This window comes from Talpa occidentalis, unplaced genomic scaffold, assembly GCF_014898055.3.
Source record: "Talpa occidentalis isolate TD23 unplaced genomic scaffold, MPIMG_talOcc4v2.1 talOcc4.11, whole genome shotgun sequence".
NCBI classification, from domain to species: domain Eukaryota; kingdom Metazoa; phylum Chordata; class Mammalia; order Eulipotyphla; family Talpidae; genus Talpa; species Talpa occidentalis.
The window spans coordinates 8,617,823-8,642,251 of record NW_023601104.1 but is presented as its reverse complement, the minus strand read 5'-3'; the positions used below and the strand labels follow the sequence as shown (position 1 = coordinate 8,642,251).

The window sequence follows — 24,429 nt, the reverse complement described above, 5'->3', positions numbered from 1 at the left end:
ACAACTAAACCCAAAGAAAACCCAATGAACCAGCACACGGCCTCTCCCTCCAGGTCCACAGTCACTGTCCCAGCTCCCGGCTCTACCCCCACAGCCGCATTCCGGGCAGGGCTCCGGGGGGCTCTGCCGGTGACATCACAGCGGCTCTTTATGGAGTCAGAGCAGAGGCCACAGCCCTCGCAGAGGGGCGCCCCGGGCTTTTCAGCCTTCACGAAAAAGCAGCTGCCGAGAGGAGTGTGGACAGGACTTACCAGAGACTGAGATTCACCCACTTCAAGAAACCCGTGGACGCCTGCGAGGCCGTTTCCTCTGTGGCGAGAAAACCCGTCCTGGGTTTTGGCTGTTAAAGGTCTCTCCACACAGTCACTCCCTCAAGCCCTGACGCGTCTCCACAGGACACGACACCATCACCCGACATCATAAACGCCATAATGTTGGCAGCGGGAGACGCAACAAAGTCCGTCCTTCCCATCCTAACACTGAAAACTCTCTGGGACACGGTTCTCCCGTTTGTGCCCATGAGCGGAGTGTGCCCATCGGCCACCTCGCAGGCCACAGGCCGGGGCGGCTCTGGCAGGTCGGCAGGTGCTGTAAAGCTCGGCCTGCAGGTCCCCTCCTCCCCGTGTCTGCTGCTCTCCTGTCTTGCCTGCTGGGGTGAGGGCAGAGCCCCTTCCCTCACCGTCAGGAGTGTCGCCAGCAGCATGACACGCCGTGTGTGTCCATCACCCCGTGCTGTGGGGACGCCCTCTGACCTCCTCAGAAGGGGCTGGGGGCAGCTGGGGCTGGTCAGCTCCCACCGAGATTTCTGACTTAGAAATATCTCTTCTGGGCCTCGCCGTTGGCGCAGTGCGTTGAGCGCAATGCTGTGGAGCTGCCCGCAGCCTCTGCAGCACCAGTTTGATTCCCAGACTGCCAGGGAGATGCCCACATGGCATCACAGACTGCCCCTGTCTCGCACGCTGCTCCCCTCAGCACTGTATTTCGGTCAGTCTGCCTGTCCTGCTCCCCACTCTGTCTCTGATGAATCTTCTCACTGTCCCGCACCTCTGGCATGTACCTCAGTTCTTGTGTAATTAAATCTTTAAAAAAAAAAAAAAAAAAGAAAGAAAGATCTGCTTGTTGCTCACACTTGGGGTTGGGGAGCAGTGGTTTGCAAAGGACAGGTCCAGATGCTGTGACTCTGAGTCCTGCCAGGAATTGCCTGGCTTCTGGAAATGGTGGGTTCTTGTGAACAATGGGGGTCTGCTACTGCTCAGGCTGCAGGTTCCTTTCACCCCCCACCCACCCCTCCATCATTCACGTACAGTATCAGCGGAGGACCAAGTCTCACCTGAGCAGCCTGGAGCGCAGCCAGAGCCCCAAAGCTCAGATGCATTGGCTCAGGGGTGTCGGTTCTGATATTGTTCCAGCGCCTCATTTGTCCCAGGGCATGAGGGCGCACAGGGCAGGTTCCCGCTGGTCCATCTCCATGTGGGGAACCTGACCCATCAGTGGCCGTCAGAGGTTGTACTGCTCCCTCCTGCCAACTGCTGCTGCTCCTGAGCTGCCACACAGAGAGGTCACGGCCACTTCCGTTTCAGTTGCTGACTCCAATGCCCATTCCAGTTTTCTCTCAAACCCCCATGGCCACCTCACAGCCATAGATGTCCACCCGCCCCAGCTACTCTGGCCGGAGGGGAGCTGCTGTTCTGCGTCTCACAGAGGGGGAGTCTCGTGCTCTGTAGCCCGCCTGTGTCCATGACCCGTCTCAGCCTTAAGGGACTGCAAAACTCCACGGAAGGCTCCTCATTCTCTCTCGTCTTTGAGAACTGACAATGAACCCACCAGCCTGGGATGGCTGCAAGTCACTGGGCCATGACTGAGGCTCCTCACTGGTTACTCCCGCCTTCCTTAAACATCCACCATGCCGCAGCCAGTTGAAGAGTGAGAGTATAAATCACCTCATTCGTTCGGTTGCCTCAAGCCTTACCGTGGCCTTACTGAGCTTGAAACATCACAAAAACCCCTTTTGACAGCCTTCACTGCCCTCGCTGGTCTCAGCCCTGCCCGTCCCCACCTCCTTGCCCTGTCTCCAGCCCTCCTAGGTGAGCTGTCCTTTTTTACATATATATTTTTGCATCATTTTTCATTTTTCACAGTGCATGCATTTTCATCTTGGTTATATTCCCCATACAATTCCCACCCCCTTGTTTTGATTCTGAGCATGATCCTTTCCAGCTCCATCCTTATTGCTGCAAACTGCATGAGTATCTATTTTGATTGCTGAGTAATATTCCATTGTGTATATGTACCACATCTTCTTCATCTAGTCGTCTATTTGGGGGCATTTGGGTGCCCTTCTTTATGCCACATCCTGTTGCCACCTGGGGTCTTTGCTCTTGTTCTTGCAGAATCCCTCCCCCCATGTCTGCCCCTACCACCTCTCTGACCTTCCTTTGCTCCAACCCACATGTCACTTCTGACCGCCTTGCCGGCGGGGGCTGCACATTTTGTCCTGAACCACATTCTCTCCTCCCTTCGCAGTGTTATCTGCACCTAAATCATACTAACACATTTTCAGAATTTCACGCTACAATGGAATTTCCACCTATGTTGTGTCTTCAGCTCCTGAGACAGTTCTGTTTATAGGAAGAATGCTGCTGACTGACCCAAACCAGTCCTCAAACAAGAACATTCTAAAGAACAGTACACTTGAAATGTCACCTTGCCTTTTCACATGTGAACACTTTCTCACTCTCCATCAGGAAATAGATTCAAACAGTTTTGATTAGGGAAGCTTTGTTTTAAGTGATAATTCAAAGTGCTTCAAATGGCAAGTGTCAACTACAATGTCAAAGGTTTACATCATCAGCCACATTGAGTTTTTTTGCTTTATTTTAACCTGGTGGCTTCCTTTTAGAATTGCCTCACAGTCCAAATCGGTGTCAATATGTATGTCTAAACATACAAGGAATCCAGATAGGGAAAGAAGAAGTAAAACTATCACTATTAGCAGACAGTATGATAATATACATAGAAAAAACTAAAAACTCCACAGAAAAACTACTCAAGATAATCAACCAGTTCAGTAAAGTAGCAGGATTCAAAATCAACATGCAAAAATCAGTAGCCTTCCTATACACAAACAATCAATCTGAAGAAGAAGAAATCAAGAAAACCATCCCTTTTATGACTGAAACAAAAAAAAAAGCAAATAATGGGAATAAACCTAACAAAAGAGGTGAAAAACCAATACAAAGAAAATTATAAAACTCTGTTAAAAGAAATAGAAGAAGACACAAAGAAATGAAAAGATATCCCCTGCTCATGAATTGGAAGAATTAACATTATTAAAATGGCCATCCTACCGAAAGCAATATACAGATTCAACACTATTCCAATAAAAATTTCAATGACATTCTTCAAAGAAATAGAACAAATACTGATGAAATTCATATGGAACCATGAAATACCACAAATAGCCAAAGCACTACTGATGAAAACAAGGGAGGAAGGAGGTATCACACTTCCAAACTTCAAGCTATACCACAAAGCCATAAGAATGAAAACAGTTTGGTATCGGCACCAAAACAGACACACAGACCAATGGAGCTGTATAGAGAGCCCAGAAATAAAACCACACTTATATGGAAAATTAATCTTTGACAAAGGAGCAAAGAATATGGAAGAAAATTTTTGCACACAACACTAATGATAAAAGACTGATCACAAAAATCTAAAAGGAGCTGAAGACTCAACAAAAACAAGTAAATAAAAAAAAGTAAATAATCCAGTCAGAAAAAAATGGGCTGAAGAGCTAAAAAGGAACTTCTCCAAAGAGGAAATGCAAATGGCCAACAGGCATATGAAAAAATGTTCAGCATCACTTGTAATCAGGGAAATGCAAATCAAAACTACAATGAGATACCATCTTACACCAGTGAGAATGGCACATATTAAAAAAAGTAGCAACAACAAATGTTGGCGAGGATGTGAAGAAAAAGGAACTCTCCTGCACTGCTGGCGGGAGTGCAAACTGGTCCAACCACTATGGAGAGCTGTGTGGAGATTCCTCAATCTGCTGAAGATGGTGCTTCCATGTGATCCATCAATTCCACTCCTAGGTATTTACCCAGGGAACACAGATCATTAATTCAAAATCGCACCTGTACCCCTATGTTTACAGTAGCACTATTTACAATTGTAAAGTATGGAAACAACCCAAATGCCCGAAAATAGATGACTGGACCAAGAAGATGTGGTGCACATGCACAATGGAATATCACTCAACATTCAAAAACAATAAACTCATGCAATTTGCAGCAACATGAATGGAGCTGGAAGGAATCATGATCATAAAATAAGCCAGAAAGAAAAAGAAAAATACACGATGGACTCACTCAGAGTGTGAACTGAGAAAATCCCTAAATAAGGGACCAGGAAAAATACTAATTGCAAAAGTAAAAATCAAATCAACAAGCAAGTATAGAAGAGACACACTACTGGCATGGGGGGAGGAGAAGAGGAGGGATTAGGGTGGGAATTAATGGGGAATTTAACCAAGATCAAAATGCATACAATGTGCAAAAAAGAAAAATGATGTAAAAAATACATTTAAAAAAACTACTTGAGAAAATAAAAACAAAGCAGTGCAGTCCTGACACTCATTAATAAATGATTGTTAGACACACCGTCCCCTCACTGTCAATAGATTAAGGATTTCTTCAGTGGGGACTTTGAAGGCATAATAAGAGCAACCGGGTTCATTGTGCTGTTGAGCATATAAAGAAGCACCCTTATCTTCGCACAATATGATACACTGAAAATGCAAATGAAATGCTAAATCCTAGTCATTTCTCTTGTTCACAAATTTTCAAGTGGGGTTTCTCAGAAAGAAAAAGAAGTGTTCCTGGGCCTCCCCTGGTGGCACAGCGGTTGAGCGCGGGGCTGAGAAGCTGCCCACAGCTACTGCTGTGCTGGTTCCATCCCCGGCTGCTGGCGAGGGTCCCACGTGGTGCACAGACCTCTCCTGCTGAGCCCGCTGCTCCCCTCAGCAGTGTATTTCATCAGTCTGCCTGTTCCCAGCTCTGGCTCTGGTGAATTCTCTCATCCTCCCACGCTTCTGAGTGTACCCAGTGCTTGTATAGATAAATAAATCGTTTAAAAAAAAAAGAAAGAAAGAAAAAGAAGTGTTCCTTACTGGAATGTGGACAATGTTCTGTATTATTTCCAGGTGTATGTATTTCCTCAAATCATGTTTGTTTTTCAGTGCATCCCTCTTGGTCTGTATTTCGTGACGATTTCTGGGCCTTCTAATCAACATTAACTTGCTGCTCTTTCTGAGAGAAAGTGTTAGGAGGGGAAATGAATCCATCTTTTAGGTAGACCTGGAAGACAAGGGACAAAAGTGCTATACTGTACTGCTTGCAGAATAAAAAAATTCTAGCACTATGAAACCTTAAAAAAATGAGCTGACACTGTATTATACCTAAATGTTAAATGCAAACCTACAGCAGTTCTGCCTGCCTGCTGTGTCCAAGCAAGTGTACTCTTCTAGCCTTTTCCTAATAAACCTGCTTTTGAAATAAAAAAAAAAAAATGCAAACCTATAAAGCCCTAAAGGCAATCATAGGAGAAAGAAATTCTACTAGACCTTGGGTTTGGGGACCAGTTTTTATATATAACACCAAAACATGATCCAGGAAAGAAAAAATGGATAAATGAAGTTTATTCAAATTAAAAATTTCTATCTGCAAGGACATCACTAAGAGAATGGGGGGTGGGGGAAGATGCAGACTAGGAGAAAGTACCTGAAAAGCACATATTGGATATCCAAAATATCCTTAACATAAAAAGTACAATGTTTAAAATGGACAAATGATCTACACAGAAAATATACACTCACTCTGAAGATGAGCATCTGAAAAGATACTCCACACCACTTGTCCTCAGAAAAGTGCACACGCACATTAAAACAACCATAAGGAACCGTGGTAGACCTGTGAGAATGGCGAAAACGTAAAAACACTCCAACTGTTGGCAAGGATGCGGAGCACCAGGAAGCCTCATTCTCTACTGGCAGGAACGCAAAAAGATACAAGCAGTTCTTACAAAGTTAAACACTCTCACCACATAATCTAGCAATTCTGCTATTTACCTAAAGAAATTGAAATTTTATGTCCACAAATAAGCTGCATATACTGTTTAAAGTGATTTTATTTCTAATCACCAAAGACTAGAATTGAAGTTACCTTCAACAGGTGAAGGCATAACACTGTGGTACACCCACAGAATGAAATACTACTCAGCAACAGAAGGAAATCCGAAGATGGAGCCCAGCCTCGCGTCCGCAGAGGCATGGCAGAAGTCCCGCCGGGAGTCAAGTCAGAAGAGCACAGGGAGCATGTGGCTGCATGCTGTGGTACGCCCTCATTTCTTTGACGCCTCATTAAGACGAGACTGTCCTTTGGCGAGGGCAGCCTCTGGTAAACAGAAGTCCTGCCAGGCATCAGCAGGTGCAGCAGGGCTGCCTGAAATCAGGGGTGCCAGGAACCAGGAGGTGAAGGCCACGGTCAGGCACAAGTCCTTAGGGCACAGATCAGAGTAAGCCCAGAGCCAGCCAGGAGTCAAGGCACTGCAGAGGAGGTTTCTGTTGCTGCCAAATTGCCAAGTCCTCTCCCACGTCCTCAGAGAGTCTGCTTCTCCCCATCGCGGTGGCTGCCACTTCACCAATCAAATCAGATCAGTGCTCCAGCATCCCAGAAGAGGAAGGGCCAAGTACTTCACAGGCCCTGCCAGACACCAAGTGCGTGTTCAGTGATGCCATCAATGAGAATGTGGGTGAACTGGTGGAGTTTCTGCTCCTCAAGTTTCACACAAAGGAGCCACCCACAAAGGCACAAATGCTGAATGGTATCATCAAAAATTATCAGGACCTCTTTCCTGTGATGTTCAGCCAAGCCTCTGAGTGCAGGCGGCTACTGCTTGGCACTGACATGAAGTTGACCCCAGCGGCCACTCTTAGGTCCTGGAAACACCTTGGACCTCACCCTCAGTGATGTGAGCAGAGCATGCCCAAGACGGGCCTCCAGACAAATACCCTGGGTGTGATCTTCATGGATGGCAACAGTGCCCCTGAGGAAGACATCTGGGAAGTGCTGAATGTGACAGGCATGTATGCTGGGATGAAGCACTTCATCTATGGGGAACCCAGGAAGCTCATTACCAAGAGTTACTGGGGAGAGGAACAGTACCTAGAGAACCAGCAAGTGTCCAACAGTGATCCCGCACATTATGAGTTCCTGTGAGACCTCAGGGCCCACACTAAAACCAGCAAGATGAAAGTGCTGGAGTTTCTGGCCAAGATCAATGATATGTCCCCAGTGCCTTTCCTCTCTGGTATGAAAAGGTTTTGAGAGATGAGGAAGAGAGACCAAGCCAGAGATGCAGCCTGTGCCAGGAGAGGTGCAGAGTCAGCGAGCGGGCCAGAGCCAGAGCCTGTTTCAGAGCCATAGCCAGCAACTTCTTGTAAGAAGAACACTGAGGACCAACTTTCCGAGCCAATGCGCACAGCCAAACCGATGGTAGAAGGGAGAGCTTTTCAAACCCCGTGTCCTGAGCAGGGGCTGATGGGAATCAGGAGCAGAGCTGAGGCTTTGGGCAGTTAAACTGCTGGCATTCTGGGTGTAGTTATGCTGCTGAAGCTCTTGACCAGTTAAACAGCTAAGGCTTCTGACCAGATAAACTGCTAGGCTTTGAGTAGTTAAAACTACTCAGCTGTGGGTAGTTAAAACTGCTGAACTTCGGCTACTTAAAACTGCTGGGCTTTTGGGTAATTAAGCTGCTGGAGTTTGGAACAGATAAACTGCTAAGCTTCTGGCAGTTAAACTGCTGGGCTTTTGGCAGTTAAACCGCTGGCACTTGAGCAGTTATACAGCTGGGGCTTTGACAGTTAAATCACCGGTGGGAGGCATGTCTGCGGAAAAGCTCACCTATATGCCATGCACAGCTTTGCGTGAGCCTTGGTCTCTGAGCAGAGGATGCTCTCTGGGCAGGACAGGCAGCATCAGACCATGTGCCAATCAGTGAATTCTCGGTCTTTCTTCCTGTGTCAATAAGGCCTGTTACTGTCTCACGCTGCGTTTCCCTTTGGGTCCTGTTCTGCAGTCCTAAGCATAAGGTGAGGTCCCACCAACTGAGCCAAACCACAGGTTTGCTCGGTTTCATTCTCTTGATCCCTGTGAGGTCAGAGTTTCCCTCTGTATCTGAAGAGAGAAGCCATCGTTCTAAGTGTGGAACATCATGTGACTCTCGCAGCATGAGTGCATGACATCCTTTTGTGTTCCTCGTCTATAAGGATGACTTGGAGATTTCCTCTTCCTCTCTCGTATTTTAAATACTCCTATTAATACAATATTAAATTTCAAGGGCCTCCCTGGTGGCGCAAGGGGTTATAGCACAGCACTATGAGGCTGTCTGCAGCCTCTGCAGCCCAAGTTCCCCAGCTGGCCAGGGAACTACCCACATGGTGCAGCACACCTCTCCTGTCTTGCCTGCTGCTCCCCACAGAAGTGTATTTCAGTCAGTCTGCCTGTTCTGTTCCTTACTGTCTCTGATGAATCCACCCCCTTCACCTCTGGCCTGTACCCCAGTTCTTATATGCATAAAAATAAATCAATCTTCAAAAAAAATTAAACTTCAAATTCAAAACTTACAAATGGCACTGGTCACAACAGTATGCTATTTAAATCTAATTTAGGAAGTGAGCGTTTTACTAGTTTGTAAAACAAACTGGGAAATTTTCCATCTCATTTTGTGATCTGAAACAAGGTAACACGGCATTGGAATAAGTTTTCATGCAAAAGTAAAATCACTGGGGTCAGGAAATAAAGAAAAAATTTTTAAAAATAGTTAATTCTTAGCTTTCCTTAACTCATTTAGTGTGTCACTTTGTAAAATCAAGAGATATATACCTGGATATGCTTGGTTTATTCAAGAATAGAAGAGAAATTGAATCCTAATGAAAAACTGAAAAGAAATAACATATCAAATCACAGAAAGGCATGAATGCATCTTAAGTAAAAGGAACCAATTGTAGCAAAGGCTACATTGCTCTGTGACTGCAATGACATAACATTCTGGAAAAGGCAAAATATAGATACAATGTAAAGATCAGTGGGGTTAGGGGTTTAGGGAGAAGAAAAGGATTGGAAATTCACATCAGGAATGTTTAAGGTGATCAAACATTTCTGTGTGACATAATGGTATTCACATGACACGATGCATTTCTGAAAATCTGTAACCTCCTAGGACAGAGAATGAACCTTAATATATTCAAATTTTCAAAAAACTATTCAGAATGTCAGGTTATCCCAGGATGGAATGTAAAAGTGACAAAACAATGCAAATATATTAGAAATGGGTGAAACAATCTCACTGAAGGGGATGGAGGAGAAATATGCTCACCTTCAGCAACTGGAGATGAGTGCATCTGCAAGTTAAAAGCAATAGAACCTGCATGTGACATTATATGCCAGTGAGTTATTTCCTATGGGGTACAGGCTAACAATTTGATATCACTCTACACATATGGTATAACTGAACAATTAAGTAAATAGATGGCAGATGGTGAGAATCAAGTTTCTCACTGTTGCACTGAAAGTTACAGATTGGCAAAGGGGAAAGACTAAAATGATCGTGTGCTAATAAAATCAGAGACATCAGATGAGGTCGTGGTTAGCTTAACATAAACAAATGGTTACACAAAATATATACAGATATGTGTTTGTTTAATGGTTTTGTATATATATGCAAATATTTCCTTCCTTCCAAGTAGCAACAAGCACAACTAGCATCCAGATCTTGGCTTCTAACACCATTCTGTAAAAAAGGACTCAGGTAGGAAATCAGAAGATGACCCTGAAGCATCCTGTAGTCCCAGAGTGTAAGGAAGTTCTCACCACCAATGACAAAACTCATCAGAATGAAAGATAGAGGAAGCAACTGAAAGAGCTCCTGATGAAACCCCACTTCAACCCCCAACACCATTAACATGCATAGACATGCACATACACAATCACACACAAACACTTATAAATACATATGGAAAAATTCTGAATAAATTCAACAACTCAAAGTTGGTACTAAGTTACAAGAACAACCTTCCCTAGCCAAGATAGAGTGGCCCAGTAGTAACTCATTTATTATTTAAATATATTCATTTTAAAACAGTTAATAAGCTTGTCACTAAAGAAAATCCTTATGATATCTTAATCATGTGTTCAATAAATTTCAACACTAAGTCCTTATAATTTTCAGAATAGGAATACTACTGAAAAGGACACAAAAAATTAACTATTTCCAGGTGATCATAAACTAGCAGGACTCAAAGCAAACAACTAAAGGCAATTAGAATTAATAAAAAAATTTAAGTTTACTGAGGGCTGGATGACACGGACATCGCAACTCAGGCAGTCAGTCAGATAGAGGGCAACTTCTCCCTCCCTCCATCATTTTGTCCAATTGCTCAGCAAATGGGATGACGCCACCCACACTGGAAAGGGTAATACACTCTGCTACCAATTCAAATTCTAGTCTCTTCTGGACACACCCTCAGACACACACCCAGGAACAATGCCGAACGAGACATCTAGTCATCCCATGATCTAGGGAAACTGACACATAAAATTAATCATCACAAAGACCGGATGAATGAGGAAACCATTAACCAAGATAGAGAAAGCAGACAAGACCAAGAAGAGGGTTCAGCAATGCAAGTAAGGGGGTGGAAGAAGGAGGAAAACAGAGAACTCACAAAGGATACAGACTCCAGGTACTTGGAGAAGAGCATCTTCCCCCTAAAGGAAGAGGGATATGGGGTGGAGGCCAGCACGATTAGGCACAGTTTAGAGACAGAAGGAAAGAACATGGAAGGGGCTCCCATACAGTCTATCCATTTTCTCTTGACCAGTTACACTGAAAGCATGAAGGGTTTGTGGGAGAGCATGGAAGGTGAAATAGTAATACATGCTGATAACTTGGAACAGCTACTTCAGAGAATTCAAAAGGATTGCTAAGCAATGCTGAAAGCCCTATAGAGGTCAAAAACCAAATATGTTTAACTGTGCTCATGGCACACTGGATTTTTCTCTCTCACTCCTCTACAATGAGAGCAGAAAGCAACTACCATATTTTCCTGGAATAGTTCATCTTTACACCCAAGAGCAGAAATATGCAACTGAATTGGACAGAAAAGTATTTACAGTATTCACAGATACTGAGACATCTGGTTAAGGCAACACTGTTTTGTGTTTATATTCACTTATAAATTCCGAGCTAGAAGTACAGGAGGAAAAAGTGACAAAGACTAAATCAACAAATAAATAACCCTTATGAGATTATTGTCAGATTATTGTCTTCAAACCTAGTGGAACCCGCCCTGTTATACTTTGAAATTACGTTCTATGGGTAACCACTTTCTTCCTTCAGTCTTCTTCAGTTTAGAACAGAAATCTCTACAACTATTGTTCTAAGCCTATTACTGAACTTTAGAAGCAGATAACTTGATTTATAGCTTCGCAGATCCACAGATGGGAAGGAATTCTGTCCCAGAGTGATTAGTACCCAGTGTCTTATAAACTCATCACATAAACCTAATGTGGATAATTTAGATGATGTGACCTGTAACTCTTGAAATGATGACATTTTGGACTAGGTAGATGCTGTCATGACCTCTGAGCATCGGGGGATGGGAGGAATAGTATTTCGCATATAGGCTGCATCTGACTCCTTGAGTATCAGTGGGTGAATAATGGGGGGCTGGTAACATCTCCCAAAGATAAGCCCTAAGGTCTGGACCTGTGAATAACACATTATTTGCAAGAGGATTTATTGATGGTATGATTAAGGACTTAGAGACAAAGAGATTATCATGGGTTATCCTGTGGATCCTAAGTGCCATCACAAATGTCTTTCTAACTATCAGTAAAACAGACACACCACTGAATGGGAAAAAATATTTGCACATCATACATCCTACATGAGGTTAATATCTATAGAGAACTCACACAAACTCAACAAGGAAACAAAACGTTAAAAACGGGCAGAAGATCTCTGACAGCCACTTCTGCAAGTGTCTGTGGTTCACAGGCAAATGAAAAGATGCTCATCACTAATCATCAGGGAAATGAAAATCAAAGCCACAATGAGATACTACCTCACACCATGGGAACGTCCTTATTCAAAAAAACAGAAACAAGTGCAGGAAACTGTGTGGAGAAAATAGAACCCTCACAGGGCACTGATGGGACCATATACTAATCCCATGGAAAGCAGTATGGAAAGCAATATTTCTCAAAATATTAAAAATACAAATATCATGATATAGCAGTTCCACTCTTAGATACCAATCCAAAGAATGCAAAAACATTACTTTGAAGAGATATTTGCTCTTCTACATTCACTGCAATACTATTCACAAGAGCCAAATTATGAAATAACCTCAACACTCAACAGCAGAGAAGTGAAGATAGATGTGTATAAGAGAGCCAAGGCACACAGCAAGGAGAGAGAAGGGAGAGGATGGACATGGGAGGGGAGAGCACAAGGGACTGTGGTGACAGGTCATGGTTGCTGTGATAGTGGAAGAATTATGGAGACTACACTCGAGGGGAGAAATCAATTATTGTACAAAAATGAATAATGATGTAAGAAAAATGAAATAAATAAAAAGGAAAAAGAAAACAGAAGAGGTGGTATAGACACAAAATGGAAGACTACTCCATTGCAGTCAAAAAAGATGAAATTTTGTCTTTTGTGACAACATGGATGAAACTGGAGAGGATTATGAAACACAAAATAAAGTCAGGAGAAAGAAAAATACAGGATGACTTCACTCGTATATAGAATACAAAGCTACAAAACAAAGAAACATAAAACTAAACCAAAACAAACCTAGAAATCTAACTGCAGAGGAGGAAGGTAGAGGGTAGGGAGCCGAGGGCGGAGGGGCCCAATGCACTAGAATGGACGATGGTGGGGGTTATTTAGAGTCTCCTGGTGGCCATGGTAGGGTAACATACATTTGAACAGGTATGAGGCTTTACCCTACCATCCCCTAAAACAGATACTGTGTTGTAAATCAATATTAACTCAATAAAAGAGAGGACGGAGGTTAGATACACATAGAGGAGCGGGGAATGTGAAGATGGAGGCAGAAATTGGAGTGAAATACTCACACACCCAAGAATGTGAAAGAATATGACAGACACCAGAACCTAGAAAAGGAAAGAATTAGATTCTGCCACCCCAGGCTGCACTGGGAGCAATTTGTTAGCACCTTGAGTTTGGACATCTGGACTGTGAGAACTGGGACAGAATAAATTTCTGTTGTTTTAAGTCACCAAATTTGTTATCAGTCATAGAAAATTGATACACTGTGATATATGATTATAATGGGTCACCCAACCAGACTTGCAATTCCTAGAATAAATCCCATTGGATCATTTGTATTATTTTCTTACTGTGTGTCAAATTGTGTTTACTAATATTTTGTTCGTAACTTTTGCATTTAAAAAAAAAAGAATACCCTCTGTCAAAAACACTGACAACAAACACTCCTATCACTGGGTATATTTGTCTCAGAGAACAATGAATTCTCTCTCCATCAGATAAATACTAAGCACTAAGGAAAAACTCCTGGTATGGTAAATGATTTTCACAGTCTTTCTTTAGGAAAACATAAAACTGATGCCTCAAAACCAAGGAGGGACAGACTTTTTAAAAATTTCTGAGATCTCCAGCAAGTACAAAATTGCCTACTTCAAAAACCTCAGTAAATTTGAGGTTATTATTTCCGGATAATAAAGTCTAATGTGGTAAAAGTCAATTTAATATGGTTTTCATCTTTCTCTTGAAGTCAAGGCTTCATTTGTGCTTACTATTTGTAAATGAAACTACGCAACTGAACATTAAGTACCACTGTGGTTATTTTTTTTCTATTGGCTATCTGTAATGTTAGATGGGAAATAGGATTGATTTTGTGTTTAGCAGCATGGAAAGCAGATTGAACATTCAGCAGCCACAAGCCCAAAGTCCTTTAAATAAGAAATTAAGTGAATGACTTCGGAGAGACAAAGAGAAATATTCATCCGAAGAATTTTTCTCCCTGTTTAAAGGGGAAAAAATAAGAAGAAAAGTAAAAAGTAGATTTGGGTATCTTTTTAGATGTGTATTGAACCTATAAGTGCAAATAAGATGTTTCAAAGTCCATATTTTAACTACATGCTGCCATCTACCGGACAATTTTCAAAGCCTTTTTACTTTCATGGTAACAAAAAGTATCATGGAGGTAAACAGCAGAATATTTGTTTTCCTAATAAGCCTTTATCCCTTAAAATTCAAGATGATGGAATGATGTGTTCAAATAATTTTTTTAATTTTATATTTTTAATTAAGAAGGACAGCCACCAAAGTTTGGTAAGTAACATGAAAAATAATAAATCTTGGAATTGGACAGATACAGAGTTTCACACCATCTTATAACCTGCTGCTATGCTGCAATATTAAAACTATGAGACTTTTTAAAAAATCAGTTCTATGTGATCAAATTGAACTCTTGAATTCATATTCATTTCTGTACACATGCAATGAAAATACTCTGCTAATAATAATGTTGTTAAACTGAAGATTCCAAAAGCTTCCTCTTTTGGGAAAAGGAGATAATTATGCCTAATGTTTGTGAAAAGTATATTTAGATGAATAATTTCATATCAAGTAAATACAATCTCTCAGTTTTCAAGATTTTGAAACTCAGAAAAGTGTGGCAATAAATGACTGCTAAATACATGTGAAGTATCAGCTGGAAATATCACTAAGGAATTTGCTTTCCATTTAAAAAGCCATTAAAATCTAATTAAATCTGAAATAACTAGGAATATAATAACATTGTTTCTTCATTAGAGTGAACTGCTCAAGTGTGAGCTAATCACAGAGACAGTAGCAAGAACAAAGGGCAATAGGCATTTGGTTCAATGAACAGTGTCTTATTCCCAGTCCTTCTTATATCAAACTTACATTCACCTCCCATCTGCTTTTCACACAATAAACACTGAAATACGTAATGATAGACTAGACATTTGAAATCTAAAATTAAGACTCTAGTCAAACAATGTGTAAAGTAATGATTCTCCTCAACAAAATCCTTGCCAACAGAATCCAACCATGCACCAAAGGGATAATACACCACGATCAAATGGGATTCATGCCAGGGGCACAAGGATGGCTCGACATATGAAACTCGATCAGTGTAATCCAATACTTCAACCAACAGAAAAATAAAAACCATAGGATCATATCAATAGATGCTGAGAAAGCATTCGATGTCTAACATCCGTTTATGATGAAGGCCCTTGAAATTCTCAGGATAGAAGGAATGTACCTTAACATGATAAAAGCCATATACAACAAACCCACGGCCAATATTATTCTCAATGGTGAAAAGCTGAAGGCCTTTCCTTTGAGATCAGGAACAAGACAAGGATGTCCTCTCTCACCACTGCTCTTCATTATAATACTGGAGGTCCCAGCCAGGGCAATAAGACAAGAGAAAGACATACAAGGAATCCAGACAAGGAAAGAAGAAGTAAAACTATCACTATTTGCAGATGATGTGATAATACACATAAAGAACTCAAAATTCTCCACAAAAAAACTACTCAAAATAATCAACCAGTTCAGTAAAGTAACAGGATACAAAATCAAAACACAAAAAAACCTTCCTATACTCAATCAATCTAAAGAAGAAGAAATCAAGAAAACCATCCCTTTCATAATTAAAACAAAAAAAGTCGGGCCTCCCTGGTGGCACAGCAGCTGAGCGCTGGCTTGAGAAGCTGCCCATAGCTTCTGCAGCACCGGTTCGATCCCCGGCTGCTCCCCGGCCACCAGAGGAGGGTCCCACATGGCGCACAGACCTCTCTCCTGCCGCCCGCTGCTCCCCTCAGCAGTGTACTTCGGTCCTTCTGCCTGTTCTGTTCCCCACTCTGGCTCTGGTGAATTCTCTCACCCTCCCGTGCTCTGACTGAACCCAGTGCTTGTATAAATAAATAAATAAATCTTTTTAAAAATAAATAAATAAAACAAGAAAAGTCAAATACATGGGAATAAACCTAACAAAAGAGGTGAAAGACCTATACAAAGAAAATTATAAAATATAGTCAAAAGAAATAGAAGACACAAAGAAATGGAAAGACATCCTGTGCTCATGGATTAGAAGAATTAACACTAATAAAATGGCCATCCTACCAAAAGCAATATACAGATTCAACACTATTCCAATAAAAATCTCAATGACATTCTTCAAAGAAATAGAACAAATACCGATGAAATTTATATGGAACCACAAAAAAAATCACAAATAGCCAAAGCTCTACTGATGAAAACAAAGGAAACAGGAGGTATCACACTTCCAAACTTCAAGCTATACTACAAAGCCATAATAATGAAAACAGTTTGGTATTGGCACAAAAACAGACACACAGACCAATGGAACTGAATAGAGAGCCCAGAAATAAAACCACACTTACATGAACAACTGATCTTTGACAAAGGAGCAAAGAATATGCATAGAATGTGGACAGTTTTTTCAATAAATGGTACTGGGAAAACTGGACAACTGCATGCAAAAAAAAAAAAAATGAAAGTAGACCACTACCTCCCACCATGCACAAAAATCAACTCAAAATGGATAAAAGAACAGGACATAAGACCTGAAACCATAAAACACATAGAAGAAAATATAGGTAAAGCACTACAAGACATACATCTCAGTAACATCTTTAAAGACTCATCACCCAAAGCAAAGAAGGTCAAGGAAAACATCAACACCTGGGATTACATCAAACTGAAAAGCTTCTTCATAGCAAAAGAGACATTAACCAAAACAGAGAGCCACCCCACTGATTCAAAAAAACTTGTTGCACTCCAGTCAACTATTAAGGGACTGATCACCAAGATATACAAAGAACTCACAGGACTCAACAAAAACAAAATAAACAATCCAGGCAAGAAATAGGCAGAAGAACTTAAAAGACATTTCTCCGAAGAGGAAGTGCAAATTGCCAACAGGCATAGGAAAAAGTGTTCAATATCCCTTATCATCAGGGAACTGCAAATTAAAACCACGTTGAGATACCACCTTACAACAGTAAGAATGGAACATAGCAAAAACACAAGCAACAGCAAATGTTGGCAAGGGTGTGGTGAAAAAGGAACTCTCCTACATTGCTGGTGGGAGTGCAGACTGGTCCTGCCACAATGGAAAGCTGTCTGGAGGTTCCTCAGTCTACTAAAAATGGAGCTACCATACCACCCAGCAATTCCACTCCTAGGGATCTACCCAAAGGACACAAAAACTGATTTAAATGAACTCCTGTACCCCCATGTTTATTGCAGCCCTGTTTACAATAGGCAAAACCTGGACACAACACAAATACCCAAAAATAGATGACTGGATCAAGAAGATGTAGCATAAATACATAGTGGAATATTATGCAGCAATCAAAAAAGATAAACTCATGCCATTCACAGCAATGTGGATGGAGCTAGAAGGAATTATGTTCAGTGAAATGAGCCAGAAGGAGAAAGAAAAATATCAGATGGTTTCGCTTACAGCAGGCAGATAGGGGGACCAAATAAGACATCAGTGTAATAAAATAGTAACAGTACAAAACACAACAAAGTAAAAATGGACAATTATAAATCAGAGACATTCTGCAGGGAAGAAGGAGGGAGAGGGCTCAGAGGGAGAGAGGGAGGAGCACAGGGAACTGAGATGAAGGTGCACGGGTGCAGTGGGGAAGGAAACTCTATGGGGACTACACCTGAGGGGTGAGGGGGAAGCAAATATTGCTTAAAAATGAACAATGATGTAAAAAAAATGATTCTCTCTAAAGATAGCTTTTAAGTTTCTCATAACTCCAGTTTTGAGCTTATTAACACCAACAAATTTCCATGTTAGGATATTAGTAATAAACTATATTACTATAAATGCCTACAGGATCTACAGTAGTCATGCGGCTCCAGAGAAATACACAGGGTTAAGTCAAAATCCATGTCACAAACAATCTATTTGATAGATTGGATTTTATTTCAGTGAAGGAACTTTTGAAAACAAAACTCATACCATCTAATAAGCACTACCAAAAATTCCTTTGGCAGTGATCTCTGAGACTGGAATGGATAATACGAAAAGGTCAACATGGATCTTCTGATTCAGCAACCTGTCATGCAGGGTTTGCCCCACAGTCAACCACAAGCAGATGTGACCTCTAAGAAATACCCTATCCATTAGAGAAATCAGCTCGTAGTTTCCCGTCTCTAAACTACATATTCTGAGATGCTATAACACACAGAATCCCATTCCTGACACAGTCCATGTTTTGATTTGGAATAAGAGGTATAGTCTCAACCTTTTATGAAGGTGTAGAATTACTGACAGACATCAAAGAAAGTATAAGTTATACTTTTCTAAACTAGTTATCACAATAGGTTGTAGACATTTAAGTTAGTAAAAAAGCACTTTATAAGCTATAGGTTTAGAAGTGATTTGGAGTCTATTTTTCTTAAATAAGATAGTCATTGTTAAACAACTCTCAGAGAGAAAAAAATGGGCTTATGAAAAAACACGTCATTCCAAAAATTTTTTGAGAAAGACCACAATATACCTGCCCTAATAAAATGCTATGATACATCAAAATACTATGATACATCAGTACAGACATAAATATTAGAGGAACAAAATAGAAAATTTAGAAATAGCTAATCAGTGAGTGTTAAAATTTGCCTTTCAAAGAGTTAGAGAAGTGATGGATTACCAAAAACCATAGTCTTGCTATAACTAGTCAACAGATTGAAAAAAAGTCTATGTTACCTGACATACAACTCCAAAATAAATTCCAAGTAAATTAACAATCAAAATTTCTTCATCAAAGGGACACATGCTCTTCTATGTTCACTGTAGCACTATTTACAGAAGCCAACTTCAAGAAAGTACCTAAATGCCCAATGACACACAGTAGATTAAGAAAACATGGTATATAATGTCACACCTGGGAAAATGGCTTATATCAAAAAGACCAGGGACAGTGTTGAAAAGGACATAGCAACAAAGAGACTCTTGCACTATGGGTGGGAATGTAGACTGGTCCAGCCTCTATGGAAAATAGTAGAGAGATTTCTCAAAAGATTGAAAATAGATCAACCATATGCTCCAGCAATTTCACTCCTAGATATACACCTTATATTCACTGCAGCACTATTTACAATAGCCAAACTACAGAAACAAAGTGCCCTACGACAGATGAGTGGATTCGGATGATGGAGTTTATATACACAAGGACTACTCAGCTATGAAAAATAATAGGGGCTCCCTATGGCGCAGCGGTTGAGAGCCCTGCTGCAAAGCTGCCCGCAACCTCTGCAGCACCGGTTTGATTCCCCACCAGCCAGGGAGAACCCACATGGCGCAGCAGACCTCTCCTGCCTCACCCGCTGCTCCCCTCAGCAGTGTCTTTGGTCTGTCTGCCTGTTCTGCTCCCACGTTGACTCTGGTGATTTCTCTCACCCTCCCGCACTTCTGACCTGTACCCCAATTCTTGTATAAATAAATAAATCTTAAATAATAATAATAATAAACTTGCCTTTGCAGTAGCATGGATGGAACAGGAGGGGATTGTGCTAAATAAAACATGTCAGAAGGAGAAAGACAAATGTGTCACTTACAGGTGGAAAATAGAGAAACAAAACAAAGGGTCAAAAAAAAACCAAACCAGAAACAAACTCGAGAAATCTGACTGCAGAATTGAGGCTACAGAGGGAGTAGAGAGAGAGCAAAGTGAGGAGGAGGCACAACAAACTATGGTGGACTATTGGTGTGTTGGTGGCAGATGTGGCAGGATAACATACATCTGAAGGGTGTGATCCTAGACCTCGAAATCATATACAATGTTCTAATCCACTGTTACCTCAAGAACAAAAGTGGTATATATTCATAATTGAATACTACTCAGCAGTTAAAAAAAAAAAAAAGATGAACTCTTGCCATTGCAACAACATGGCTGGAACTGGAAGAGATTATAAACAGATAAGGAGAAAAACAAACATCCGACTGGGTCACTTATGTGTGAAATACAGAGAAATAAAACAAAGGAATAGACAAAAAAAAAAAACTAAATGAAACCCTAAAGATCTAACTGCAGAACTGAGGCTACCAGAAAGGACAAGTAGGGAGTGGGGAAGCACAGTGTGGAGGGGCTATGCTGGAGGACTATGAGTGCCTTGATGGTGGACATGGGGTGGGAACGTACATCTGAAGAGGTGTGAACCTATGCTCTGAATGATTTATGGTGTTGTACTAACATTACCTCAATTTAAAAAATACAGTAAGGAAATAAATAAATAGAAATGTTCTCAATAAATAGGCCTTTTTGAGCACAGCAACAATTAGCAATAACATACATGAAATGACTAATTTAAAAAATTTAACTTCATAAAGCAAATACCACAAAACAAAAAAAGTTAGAAAAAATGTTTTAGATATTTATGACAAATTATAGGGCCCTTAATATGGAAAGGAGTCCTTCAAAAGAAAGGCAAACACTGTCTGATTTCACTCATGGGTGAAATGTAGAGGAATAGATACAACTAAACCAAAACAAACCCTACCAATCTTACCTTAAGATTGAGGCCACCAGAGCTGAGGGCTCAGGATCACTGCTGGGGGAAGGACTATGGGGAAGGAACATGGGTACTTTGGTGGTGAGTAGGATGTGGTAATATACATATGAAAGGGATGAACCTAGATCCCAAATCATTCACAGTGTTGTTTTTATTTTTACATTGACAGTGTTTTTAAAACAATGTCCCTTCCATAAACACAATTTTTAAAATTAGCAAAAAAACAGACTGCAAATCAATAAAAGGAACACCTCACTTTATAAAAGAACAAATAAGTCATAAAATAAATATTCAGCCTCCCTGATAACCAGAGATAAAATTATTGTGATTCCATTTTCATAAACAAAGCTTTCCCACAATTACAAAACCCACTGTGGTCTGGGTAGAGGAAAACAGTGCTCAGATACTATGTTGCTGGGAGTCTACATGAGTAAAACTTTCAATGAGTCAATATGTAACAGGGTGGTCCCCAGGCAAGGGGGAGGTTCCCTGCCCCACCCAAGGGAGGGTGGAGCTGAGCAGGAAGAGGAGAAGCTGCAGAAGAGACTGTGTCCTATAACAAATACAGATAAAAATCTTTCAACAGTCCAACCCCTTTAACAAAGTAGTTTCTCCTGGCAGGAATTTATTCAAAGAGGCATTCCCTTTCTAGAGCTGCTATCACAAATGACCGCAAATTTGGTGGCTGAAAACACTGGAAGTCATTCTCACGGTTCCGGAGGCGAGAAATCTGAAATCAAGGTGTCAGTAAGGCCACACTCCCCCAAGGGTCCTTGGTGACACTCTGCTCCTTGCCCCATCCAGTTTCGGGTGGTGGCCAGCATCCTTGCGGCTGAGACCACATCACTGCAGTCTCTGCCTCATCTTTACATCCCCTTCTCCTCCTCTGTGTGACTCATCTCTCTCTGTCCCTTCCTTGTAAGGATATCTGTGGTGGGATTTAGGCCCTACATTCATATTCCAAGATTATCTGCTCATTTTATGATCCTTACCTTAATCACATAAGCAAAGACCCTTCCCCACAGAAGATTACATTCACAGCTTCTAGTGAGTTGGCTTGGATAGCTCTCAGGGGCTGTGGGGGATGTCTGCCTACCATAGAAGGTAGTAATGGAATCACCATCTAAGGATGTTATTCCAGCATTATGTATCATTAAAAAAACGAAAGAAATGATCTAAATGTTTAACAGCAGGGTGCCAGTTAAACAAATGAGAATACACCCATACAGTGAATAGACAACCATTTAACATGATGCTGATGTAAATCATTCCCATTATATACTGTTGCATTTTAAATCATCTATAATTTAGTGGCATACAGTAACAAATACTGCAGGCAAGATCTAGCAACAGATGCTAAAATCAGTGGGCAAATTTTGAGGAGAAAAAAGGATATCATGCAGTCTTAGAGTGTCTCCCTCAAGGTATTTATTCATTGCAAAAGGAAAAATACTTACTTTACAGTGAAGAAAGTCAGTAGTACCACCTGAAGCATGTTTTCCAGGTTAAGATGACCAGTAACAAGATACATCAGCATTAGGGAACCAAAGGGCAACTGACTGATAAGACACATAACTTTGCGGTATCCTTCACCAAATGCATAGCCTCTATCTAATCAAGAGAAAATATCAAATGAACTGAAACTGAGGGATATTTTACACAATAACTGATTAGACTCTCCAAACATGTCAAAATCATGAAAGACTGAGGATCCACTACAGACTGACAAAGACAAAGGACTTGTGACAACAAACAAAGGCAATATGGGAATCTTGAATAGGATACTAGAAAATAAAAAGGTCATTAATGCAAAAACTGGTGAAATTTTAACAAGTTTAACAGTATCATATCCAGTGTTAATTTCTACCTTTTGATCATTGTACTACGGTGACAGAAGAGGTTAACTTCAGGAGAAGCTGGGTGGAAATTATATAGGACTCTTGTGGTTTATTTTGTAGCTTCTGTACAAGTTTAAAATTAATTCAAAATTAAAAGTTTCTTAAAACCTTGTGGCATGAAACAATGATCATTTTATTATGTTCTTGATTCTCAGGATCAGTAATTTGAGGGACCCAGCAAGAACTATTTGTCTCAGTCTACCATGAATGAGGCCACAACTAAGGTGACTGCATTTGGTGGGAGATCGCTGGAGCAGCTTAACTGGAGCCACAGGTCTAGCTCTGCCTATTTTCTACTGGTCTTTGCTGCGGATACAATATTTAGGGTTGCTCCTTCCTATCTCTGGTGCCTACGCTGAGATAGAGGGAACCATCTGTTGTATTAGATACCTAAGACTGCTGTAACAAGCTCTGAAGGGTTGGGTGGCTGAAAACATTGTGAATTTATTCCCTAACATTTCTGGAAATTGGACATCTAAAACAGCAGGCCATGCTTGCCCAAAGTCTCTAGGGAAGAATTCTTCCTTGCTTCTTTGTAGCCTCTAGCGGCTGAAGGAAATCCTTGGAAACCCTTGGCTTGTTGCTACATCGCTCCAGTCTCTGCCTCTGTCTTCTCATGGCCTTCTTCCCCGGGCCACTGTCTCTGCATCTTTCTGTTTTCCCCTCTCTTATAAGGACACCTGCCACTGGATTTAAAGCTACTCTAACCCCATGTGACCTCATTTTAGCTAACTGCATCTGCAAGGATCGTATTTCCAAATAAGGTTACATTCTGAGATTCCAAGTGGACATGAAGTTTGAGGGGATACTACTGAACTCACCACACAAGGGAACTGGCGCGCATCATCCTCCCTCTGCACAGAGATACACCCAAGCAAAGCTCAGCTCCCAATACCAGATGCAGAAAAGAACAAACTGAAGGAATTTCATCCATATCAAATCAAAGCCCAAGCTAAAGAGGTGCAGTAGCCTGATGCAGGTTCTTACAATTCTACAATGTGAGATATTCACTTTATATCAGATAAACAGATTTAAGGATTATCAGAGAAATCGAGGCTCCTGCTGGGAGTCAGTCTAATGACCAAGTAATACCAGGTGACCACTTACATGTGCTAGAGGAATCCAAGGGTACTGCCAAAAAATACCAACTGTCTCCCAACCCGGAAAATTGTTACCACTATCTAAGGAAATTAAAGGTACTCCATATACTTTTGGAAGAAGAGGAGGAGGAAGAGGAGGGGAAGAGGGGAAGGTTAGGGAAGAAGGGAGGAAGAGAAGAAGTAGGAAGAGAAAGAGAGGGAAGGAGGAGGGGAAAATTCACAAATGTATCATCACACAAGGGAATTAGAAAGATAAGTGCAGAATGAATTAGTGGGTCTTGAAAAACAGGGCTGAAAGAGGGCCGGAAATAGGACTTCAATAAGCAATGAACTTTTGGAAAAGGGGCTGCAGAAGACTGAGTGAGAAGCCTCAAGGGAAGACCCGAGGTAGTCAGGGGACGCTGCATAAGCTCGGTGTTCGAGGCATCTGAGACACCCAGAAAGTAAGGTCAGAACAGACACACTGTCCATTTCCTGCTTGCTACTGTCCTAGCCTCTCACCCTTGAAGACTGAAGCACATGCAAGCTCAGGGGAGACCCATATAATCCTACCACATGTGATCATTGCTCCGAAAGAAGAGTTAAACTCACAGAGAAAAGAGAAACGATACTTGAATTGCTAATTTTACTTTAAATAGTCTATGGCTCTGAGATAAAAAATAAAGATAAATTTCACTCACCAACAATTTCTTCTGATGCGGTAGTTAAAGCCAGAAACT

At 41.3% G+C, this 24,429-nt stretch overlaps 1 long non-coding RNA gene across 2 annotated transcripts; it reads right to left on the bottom strand.

Moving 5' to 3' along the window:
* On the bottom strand, window positions 1-24,428 carry LOC119238470 (uncharacterized). 2 transcript variants are annotated; one of them, XR_005123582.2, is made up of 4 exons: window positions 24,391-24,428; window positions 5,180-5,366; window positions 1,331-1,543; window positions 1-309 (listed from the first exon to the last, which is right to left on the bottom strand). It is a non-coding gene; the product is annotated as an uncharacterized LOC119238470 (long non-coding RNA). The 2 variants fall into 2 exon arrangements; XR_005123583.2 differs by having other exon boundaries at window positions 1,331-1,538.
* Between the last annotated feature and the right edge of the window lies 1 nt (window position 24,429).